This window comes from Dasypus novemcinctus, chromosome 5 (assembly GCF_030445035.2).
Source record: "Dasypus novemcinctus isolate mDasNov1 chromosome 5, mDasNov1.1.hap2, whole genome shotgun sequence".
Taxonomy (NCBI): Eukaryota; Metazoa; Chordata; class Mammalia; order Cingulata; family Dasypodidae; genus Dasypus; species Dasypus novemcinctus.
In genome coordinates, this window is record NC_080677.1 from 95249829 (window position 1) to 95259402 (window position 9574).

Genomic DNA, 9574 nt, shown 5'->3' on the forward strand with positions numbered 1-9574 from the left:
TGAATGCCTTAAAAGGGGAAGTGATTCTAGCATTAAGTGGAAATTTCCCAGCTCATCTTTGGACAGTCAAAGTCTCCCAGAACTCATCAAGAACATTCACTGGACTTTCATTGGAGCCCCTGATTACAACCTGCCTGCAGAACCTAGATTTGTGCATCCCACATTTATGAAGGACTCTTATAAAATCGCATACTACTGACAGATATCTCTTGTTAAATCTGTTTCCCTAGAGAACCCTGATTAATACAGCTTGTTATCAGGAGTGGGGTTCTTCTCTTGGTCTAAGGTGATGTCTTAATTCTAGATCTCAGCTTCCATGGGTTTCCTCTTAAACCTGGTTCTCCTTCAATCTCTCCTTTTCATGTCCCTTTAAGTCCAAGCTGACAGTGGTTTTGTTCATACACTTTTCTCAAAAAATTTGTTTAGCATGCAAAAAGCAAGCTATCAGACAATAAGACTTTCCACAAGTCTTTCCCACATACCTGCATCTTCAGTCCTCATTTGCAAGTTCCAAATTTAGTTAAGTTCTCCAATGGGGCATTATCATCTGGGAGCTTGATTTCCAGAGGCTTGGAATTTTTAGAATCAGTTTCTGTTTTCTTTGTGCCCAACAATTCAGTCCTTGGCATATCTCTGTCATCTAGCATTTTGCTATAAACTGAAATCAGAAGCCAAACCACATCCTCTGAGTTTACTTTGGAAAGTTCTTCAGCTAAATGCCCAGGCTCACCATTTTCAAATTCTGCCTTCCATAAAACACCGGGAGTTAATCTTGCCAAGTTTTCTGCAGCTTTAAAACTAGATCTCCTTTTCTCCAGTTTCCAGTAATAGTTTCATCATTTACTTGTAAGCCATCATAAAAAGTCTCTTTAGCAGCCATATTGTTACAACATTCTCTTCAAAGTGATCTAGGCCTTTTCCATTAAGCATTTCACAATTCCTCCAAAAAATACCCCTTACCCATTTATAAAACTATTCCAGCATGTTGGTAATTGCAAAAGCACTTCCCTACTCCTTGGTACCAAATTCTGTATTAGTCAGCCAAAAAGGTGCTGACGCAAAATATCAGAAATTGGTTGGTTTTCTATAAAGGGTATTTATTTGGGGTAGGAGCTTACAGATACCAGGTCATAAAGCATGTTACTTCCCTCACCAAAGTGTATTTTCACGTGTTGGAGCAAGATGGCTGCCAACATCTGTGAGGGTTTTTGATGTTGGAGTTTGATGCTGAAACCTTAAGCTGGAGCCCTGGGAGGAGACGAACCCTAAGCCTGGAAAGAAGCAAGCCCTGGGAAGAGAGGAACCCAGGAAACCTGAACCCTCACAGATGTTGGCAGCCATCTTGCTCCAACACGTGAAAATATACTCTGGTGAGGGAAGTAACTTATGATTTATGGCCTGGTATCTGTAGGTTCCTATCCCAAATAAATAACCTTTATAAAAACCAACTGATTTCTGGTATTTTGCATCAGCACCGCTTTGGCTGACTAAAACACATGGCATGTGGCAGCTTCTTCAGACTCTAACATTCTCTTCCAGGGTTTGTAGCATATCAGCTTCTGACCACTCCCTGTGACTTTCTATCCATCTTTCTGAATTTCATTCTGCTTTAAAGGATTCTAGTTATAGGATTAAGCCCCATTCTGATTGAGATGGAACAAATCTTAACTGAAGTGACCTCTTCAAAAGGTCCTACTTATAAAGGGATCATGCCCATAGGAATGCACTGTGTTTAAGAATATGTTTTCCAGGTTACACACAACCCCAAATGCATCACATACCACTCTCTACATTGCTAAAAGACATATTTCTATAAGAAAAGTACATTCAATCTGTCATAATATCCCAAAAGTCTTAAGTCATTTTAGTAGCAATATCTTCTCAAAATCAGTTATGGGTGTGATTGATACTGGGGTAAAATTCCCCTCTTTCTGTGAATCTGTAAAATCTAAAAAAGAAAGTTATCTTATTCCAATACACAAAGGTGGAGCAGTCAAAGGATAAACATTCTCATTCCAAAGAGAGAAATTGGAAGGAAAACAGGCATAATGGGTCCCAAACAATTCCTAAACTCAGTAGGGCATTCCATTAGATTTCTAAGTCTGTCATCTATAGATCAGTATTTTGTCCTGTTGGAGTGGCAGTTCCACCCATTCCCAATGCTTGTGCAGCAGCAGTGCTTTTCCTGAGCACTGGGGTGAGAGCTCCACCCTCTTCGAACATTGGGATGGTGGCCAGGTTCTCCACAAACCCTAAGGCATATTCCCCACCCTCTCCAACTACTCGGATGGTAGCCAGGCTCTCTGCAAACCCAAGGGCACAGGTCTGTGAGTGAAATATAAAACATAGGTACAGCTTGGAACAGATGTGGCTCAAGCAATTGAGTGCCTACCTCCCACATGGGAGGGCTCAGGTACAGTTCGCAGTACTTCCTAAAGAAGACAAACAAACAAGGAGCAGACAAGAGCAATATCAAGCAAAAACATGAGCAAAAACAAGCAAACAAGGAGCAAACAATGGTTAGACAATGAGTAAAAGCAAAACAAGCAGGGAGCAGATGTGACTCAAGCAGGTGTGCATCCACCTCCCACCTGAGAGGTCCTTGGTTTGGTTCCCCATGCTGCCTAAAGAAAAAACAAACAGACAATGAGCAGACAATGAGCAGACAATAAGTGCAAACAATGAGTGCAAAGAACAAGTACTAACAACTAGCAAAAACAACCTGCAAACAGACAAGGGAGCCATCTCAGGGGGAAAAAAAACAAAAACATAGGCATGAAATGATAAACACCAAATCAGGGTTTACCCCTGAGATAAGAAGGAAGAATTTGAAATGTAGATGGGTAGACAAATATTTTAAATTTATCTAAATTGTTTTAATTCTAAAGCCCAATGGTAGATATGCAAGTGTTTGATGTTAATGTGAAAGTACTGGGCTAAATGTTTTTTTTAAGTTAAAAAGAAAGTTTGTTAAATATTACAAATTTTGAAATATTCAGGAAGGGCAGAAACTAAGAAAGTGAAGATTCCACAAGAAGATAACTGCTAATGATTTGGGGAAGAGTCAAGAGGACTTATGTAAGCAAAATATTGCTTCTTAACTCATATTATTTTAGACACAGTATAGAATATAGAATTCTGTGGTATATTGAAAATATTAAAATATTTTCAACATTAATAAAATCAAATATAATTACAAAATGATCACAAATGTATAACCTCTCCAATGTTTTCTAGAATTATTACATAATTAACCTTGTTTTCCTACAGCACCTTACAGTGGGCATATTGAACTGTCCTTACAATAGTTTCTTGAAATTCCAGGAGAAAAATTATTGCATATTTCCTTTTCGTGTAGTAGGCTGTTCCCATTTTCTACCCATGCTCTCAGCTCAAGAAGCATATAAATGATTTTTATCAGATGAATGATAAAATTAAATATTTAAATATGCTGACTAGAAAAGTAAAATAAAATAATTATATCAACCTTTGAGTTTTCTCAGGTCAAAGTAATGGAAGAACTCACTGAAGAAGGTGAATGTAATAGACATGCTTTTAGAGAAAAAGAGGGAAGGAGGGAGGGAGAGAAGGAAAGAGGAAAGGAAGCAAAGAAAGAGGGAAGAAAGAGGGAAAGAGGGAAGGAAAGAAGGGGAGTGAGGAGAGGGAAGAGAAATACTAAAAGAAAGGTACGAAGGCAGTCAGACATTTGCCAATTTCAATTGATGATTGACCTAAAATAGTTAATATCTTATCTGTATCTTCAATCCCATATTTATTGCCACATTGTTTCTTTAGACTGTCACATTTGGCCCTACATTCTGCAGTTCTGATAAGAGAGGGGAAGAGATAAAAACTGGAGTGTTTAGGAGAAAGTTATTGCAGAACCTAGGGCCAAATATGACAGTTCTCATTTTTAAATTATTAAAATGTAGTTGGATAGAACATCTCATTTGATGTCAGAGACTTTGTTGTCAAAGTCTCTCTTCTAGTTTGCCAGGCTGTGGAAATGCAGATACTGTGAAATGGGCTGGTTTTTAATAATGGCAATTTGTAAACTTATAAGCTTACAGTTTTAAGGATGAGAAATATGATCCATTACATTTGAAATAATTATCTTGCAGATTTGTTAGAATTTATATAAGACCCTTTATACCATCTCTAGTAAAATTTATAATGCCTAATATTTGTACAAATATTTGTTATTTATAAATTAGCATTTTATTACCCATTTCCAGGTTTTAAACTGTTTATATATATAAAATCATTTAATTCTGAAAACAATTATGAGAGATACCTCACATATGCTCCATCTAACAAATGAAGAAATTGATGCAAAAAAGGTTAAAGCCTTGTCTAAAGAGATCAATGTATTATGTGGAGGAGTAGAAGCCCATTCTTTAACCTTTAGACTAACATGAGTGCCAGAACCCGGGGGTAGAAGCTTCTATTTAGTGGAGAGACCTAAGATGAAATGATGATTTGACCCACAGTTCTGCCTGTTTTATAAATGTTAGGCTTTTGGGGTTGTCAGTTTTCATAAGGGTACTGGAGCATAGAAAATATTTTTAAAAGTCTATCTTGAACATGACTAATTTAATACATAAAAATTATTTCAAAACTCCTGTGTGCTAATCAGGGAATACTTTGATGTACACATCTATGACGGAATTAGCCACCTCCAAAAGTGAATTTCTAATGATGCCATTTCATATATTAACTAATTGTGCAGTTAAAATTCATTTTTTATGAAAAATTAACAGAAACCTAGGAATTACACAAAAAGATGAGTGGAATGTCCTTCATTGTCATATGGGGAGGAAGACCACCATGAATTGTTGAGGGATGTGGGCAACAATTGTTTTTTTCTGTGAAAGGCCAAATACTAAATATTTTAGACTAAGCAGGCTATAGTCTCTGTCACAACACTTGCCTCTGCAGATGCAGTGCAAAAGCAGTCACAGACAATACAGAAATGAGAATTTTAAGCTGTGTTCCAATAAAACTTTATTTAGAAAAATAAGTGTTGGAAAGATTTAGCTTGTGGTCTGTAGTTGTCAACCCTTGGTCCAGAGGTGTATACTTTTATTTTGTTCTTTATATTTTTAAAAATTAACTTACTGTTTACCATAGACTAAATATCCAAGTCTTAGTGATACTATAGTTTAGATTGGTAGTATTTGCCTGGTAGAAATGGAAATAAATTCTTTCCAGTATAAACAGCATAACCCAAAACTCCAAGGATTACAGTTTATTTTCCCATATTTTTATAGATTAACAAGTTTCCATGTTACTCAATATATATATCTAGCTTCTTAAATACTTCTTTACCCAACAGTTTATATGAAATGCTTCAGAATAAATAACTCCATGAAAAAAACAGTATAAACAATAAAAGACTCTGGATTCATTGATCTCTGATTTATTACTACTAAGAAGCAAAGCAGAACATTTAACCTATTTTAATTACCTTTTCCTACCAAGGTCAGTTTTATTACTATTCTTACGCTTTGATTTTGATGAAAGAGTTATTACTCTCCAAAAGTATCCAAAGGATGTATGAATCATATATAAAAGAACCCAGAGCTGAAGTTTGGTGTAGGGAGTAGTAGAAAATCCTTCATAATTAAGGGTCATTTCTTTTTCTCTCACACATGCAAACACACACACACACACACACATACATACCTCATACTTGCAGATGCATAAATTCCCAGTACGATATCAATGGTTTAATAAAATTATCTTCTCCTTGTCACAATTTTAAATGTTATTAGAATGTAACAGAAAATAAGATCATCCCTTATGGCATGAATAAATGTTACCAAAATGTCCTTTCCTATTTTTTTTTTTTTTTTTTTTTTGGTTCCTGAGGGTTTCACCATTCCTGGTAATATAGCAATACCAGCTCAATACATGGAGTGGATAAAACAAACTCCTATCTGCATCTCCTTGCTCCAAAAACCCATTTAATATATTGTCCTCACATAGAGGATGTATCTGATATTAAACTGGTAAGAACAGATACTACACTTGGTCTTAGCTATAAGGCTGAGAAATTGCCCTTTCTTTTAATTACTGAAGAAATTATGACCACTTTGAGTTGTATTTTAATGTCTTGGAATAAAATGGTATTTTAATAGCTTAAGAAATATAAATATAACTGGCATTAATTTGTACTGATACATTTATTTGCAAGACTAAAAATATTATTGCCAAGCAACAATAGAAAGTACAAGAATGTCACTTGATGAAAGTAAAATATATATTCATCCTAAAAACATTAATTATTCTGTACTAAAAACTTCCCATTAATTTAGTCTGACCTATTTTGTATCTGACAACTAAAAATCACGATAGAGGTTGTTCAAATTCTAAATTATCCAAATTGTTTTCTTATAAATATGATTTGAAAACAATGGTACACCATTTGGAACATATCCTGTTGTGTTTTTTAAATGAATTACTCCTTGGAGTCAACATTAGTATTCTACAGAGTTCTAGAATGATACTGAGTAGTGTTTATGAAAATATGTCAAGATCTACTTTGTTCTTTGAAGATTATATCTTGGTACACAGCCCATTTCCTCGGGGACAACTAATATTGGCAGGCCAACAGAAATGGAAATAATGTTGAAGTAACACAATAAATGATAAGTTTCTTGGCAGAGAGACAGAAGAAAAAAAAAACTTTGAGCTTAATTTAAGTTGATTTAGATATAACCAGGAAGAGAGAAAAAGTTTAGATGGAACATTTGGTATTAAAACTTATAGTTTTATATAAAGCACAGTGCACATAAGAAATCTGCTGCCACAAAGCAATCCAGAGAGAAGTCAATATTTTCTAAAGATATGTTGAAAAAAGAATACTTACACCACTGAAACAAACAAAAAAATAAGATCAGATTTATAATTTGCATATGGATTAAAAAAATGGGGGAATTAAATTACTGCAAATATTATATTAAATTTCTATTCAGGTCAGTATCAAATTTGCTAAATGCTTAGAAAAACAATGACAAAAGAATCAATTCCATTAATAAAGACATATCCTGAAACTAATTTTTTAAAATCCTGGAAATTTACCAAGAAATTGGGCACAGTGTAGTATTGTGATGGGCCCCAGGGCAGAAGATTTGTTCATTCTGAATGGTGGGTACACACATTTTCTCTAATTGTTGGTGTTGGAAATGATTCATTAAAACTTTTGTTTTGTATGTATTTAGAATAGGAAAAAAGATATCATTTGTTGTCAGGTTGAAGTTTTATTAAATTTGATAAAATATTGTTTTAAGACATGCAGGAAAATGAGAGACGTAATGGAAAAGAGAAGTATCATCAATCTTGGAAAATCAGTGACCATTGTGAGTCTTGGTTTGCTTATCTGAAAAACAAGTTGACTAAATTAGTAGAAAAACAGTTGGGTTAATTTTGTATTTGAACAATCTCTCACACTTGCCCCTGTGCCAATCATAACCATTTAAATCGGAGATTATTCAACTAAGCGGTCATACTTTTGAGGTTCTAAATTTGTCTCATGCTTTAATAATTTGGTTTCTGCAGTTAAAAATTACATTTATAACTATCTGATAATACCTTTTTATCTAAAACAGAGAAAGGAGGTCATAATGAACCTAAATGCAGATATGCCATGACATTCCTTAGACCCAGTTCCTGATTTCATATGAGAGAATAAAAGATGCTGACTTCAATGAGATTCACGCAGAAAAAGAGAAACCCACTCTATCTACAGTTTTCCTTTTTTTTTTCCCCAATAGAAACTCATTTTATAAAGTTTTAATAGGCTAGCCATTACAGCTTATTGTATTACAATTGTTGATTGCTTCTCAGCTCATATAAACAATCATTTTATCTTACAGGCTATCATTAGGTCTAAAGAGAACTTGGAGTTTGAAAGATAAAGATAAAGATAAAGATTTTCCATTTTCTAATTATTATTTGCATATTATACTCCTACTTGTTAAATGTGTCATATGTTAGCTGTGGAAGCAAATGCTGAAAGATGTGTATTAGGGACCAACATCTGTAAAGGAAAGGAGGAGGAAGCAGGATTGGACAGAGAAAGAAGTGATGTGCTATCCATATTTGAGAAAACCTCAGTCAACTTGGGGAACTCTAGAGCAAGAATACTCATTCAAGTATCCTGCTTTGGCTGAGATAGCCAGACCTTTTTCAGTTAGTCAGTGTAGACTAAGCTTGGGAAGCACATGGTTTCTGCCCAGGCTGTAGCTGATACAGAATCTGAAGATGCTGACTATAGAACCCAGTGATTTTTTTTCTTTAGGGCACAGAGAAAGCATATCCTTGGTTCATTAGCTGTTGGCCTTTGCCCAATCATGCTTAATATACGGTGAATATGTTCAGCCAGCCTCCATTAATTACATTATCTGGCTGACTCTTAAGGCCATTTCATTTTGCTATGCCTTGTACATAATATCCTCCCCTCTACGCTGCATCCTTCCCACCAATGTCATAAACAAAATATTCAAAGTTATTTTCCAAATCACATCAAGGAACTTGATTTTTACAGTTCAAGTATGTCATATTCTCATACTTGAAACTCACGTTGACTCAGTAATTAAGTATTCAGTTGTTAATAATATGAACAGAACTGTATATAAAACACAAGACCAGGACAACTCCTAAACCAACAGAATCAGATGCTCTTAGGGTAAACTTTGGGTATTTGTGTGTTAAAAATGTTCCTGAGGTTGTTTCAAATGATTAAGAAATCCCTAGCCCCAGTACCATTCCATAATAAGCCTGAGAGAAGCAATAAACTCTGAAGATGCAACAAAGCATGGAGATTGGGACAGATGATAAAGCAAAGCATGCACATAATAGCATGAAAAAAGGAACAAAACATACAAATGAAAATAGGGTGGCATCAAGAAACCCAATCTGTACCAGACCAGAACTAAACTTGAGGAGGGGCCTCAGAAATAAGATTTGGTAAGGACTGGTGTCTACATTCACCTTGGTGAGTTCTGTACTCTTGCATCTTTTGGAAGCGCAATAAATATTTCCTGGAATAAGTGCTCTGAAACTAGTAAAGCATGACAAAATTCATACAGAAATGGTGATAGCACTGATTGCATTTCCTTGTGACTGATCCAGATATGTGGCAAAGCCCATCTGCTGTACCAGATGCCTAGTGGTTGATTGGACAAGTCTGTAAGAGGCAAAAGGCATCCCTTTCCAAGAGGGACACCAGGAAAGAGGCCAAAGCAATTGTGCCAGGACTACTCCTAATCTCCATCAATAGCTGCACAATCATATTGTGTTCCCTAATTTAAACAAAAAGCTTCTAGAAATATGTAGAGCAATGATGGATCTGAATTTTATGGTTTAAAATAAACTGCCTTTGAATGTTTCTGATAAATGTGAATTTATATAACGTCCTTTAGGCAAATCTCTGCTATTGGTGTTTGCTGTTCCTTCCTTTAAACACACAAAGACACTTATACTTTCTGTATATGCTTAATTACTCAATATTTCTGAATTGACCTGCAATTTTTAGTGAATTAAATGTATTTAATGCATTTCCTAAGATTCA

General features: G+C 35.1%; 1 non-coding gene across 1 annotated transcript; it reads right to left on the reverse strand.

Moving 5' to 3' along the window:
* Positions 1-5868: 5868 nt before the first annotated feature.
* Positions 5869-6057, reverse strand: LOC111763333 (U2 spliceosomal RNA). Its single transcript, XR_002796218.2, has one exon. It is a non-coding gene; the product is annotated as a U2 spliceosomal RNA (small nuclear RNA).
* Between the last annotated feature and the right edge of the window lie 3517 nt (positions 6058-9574).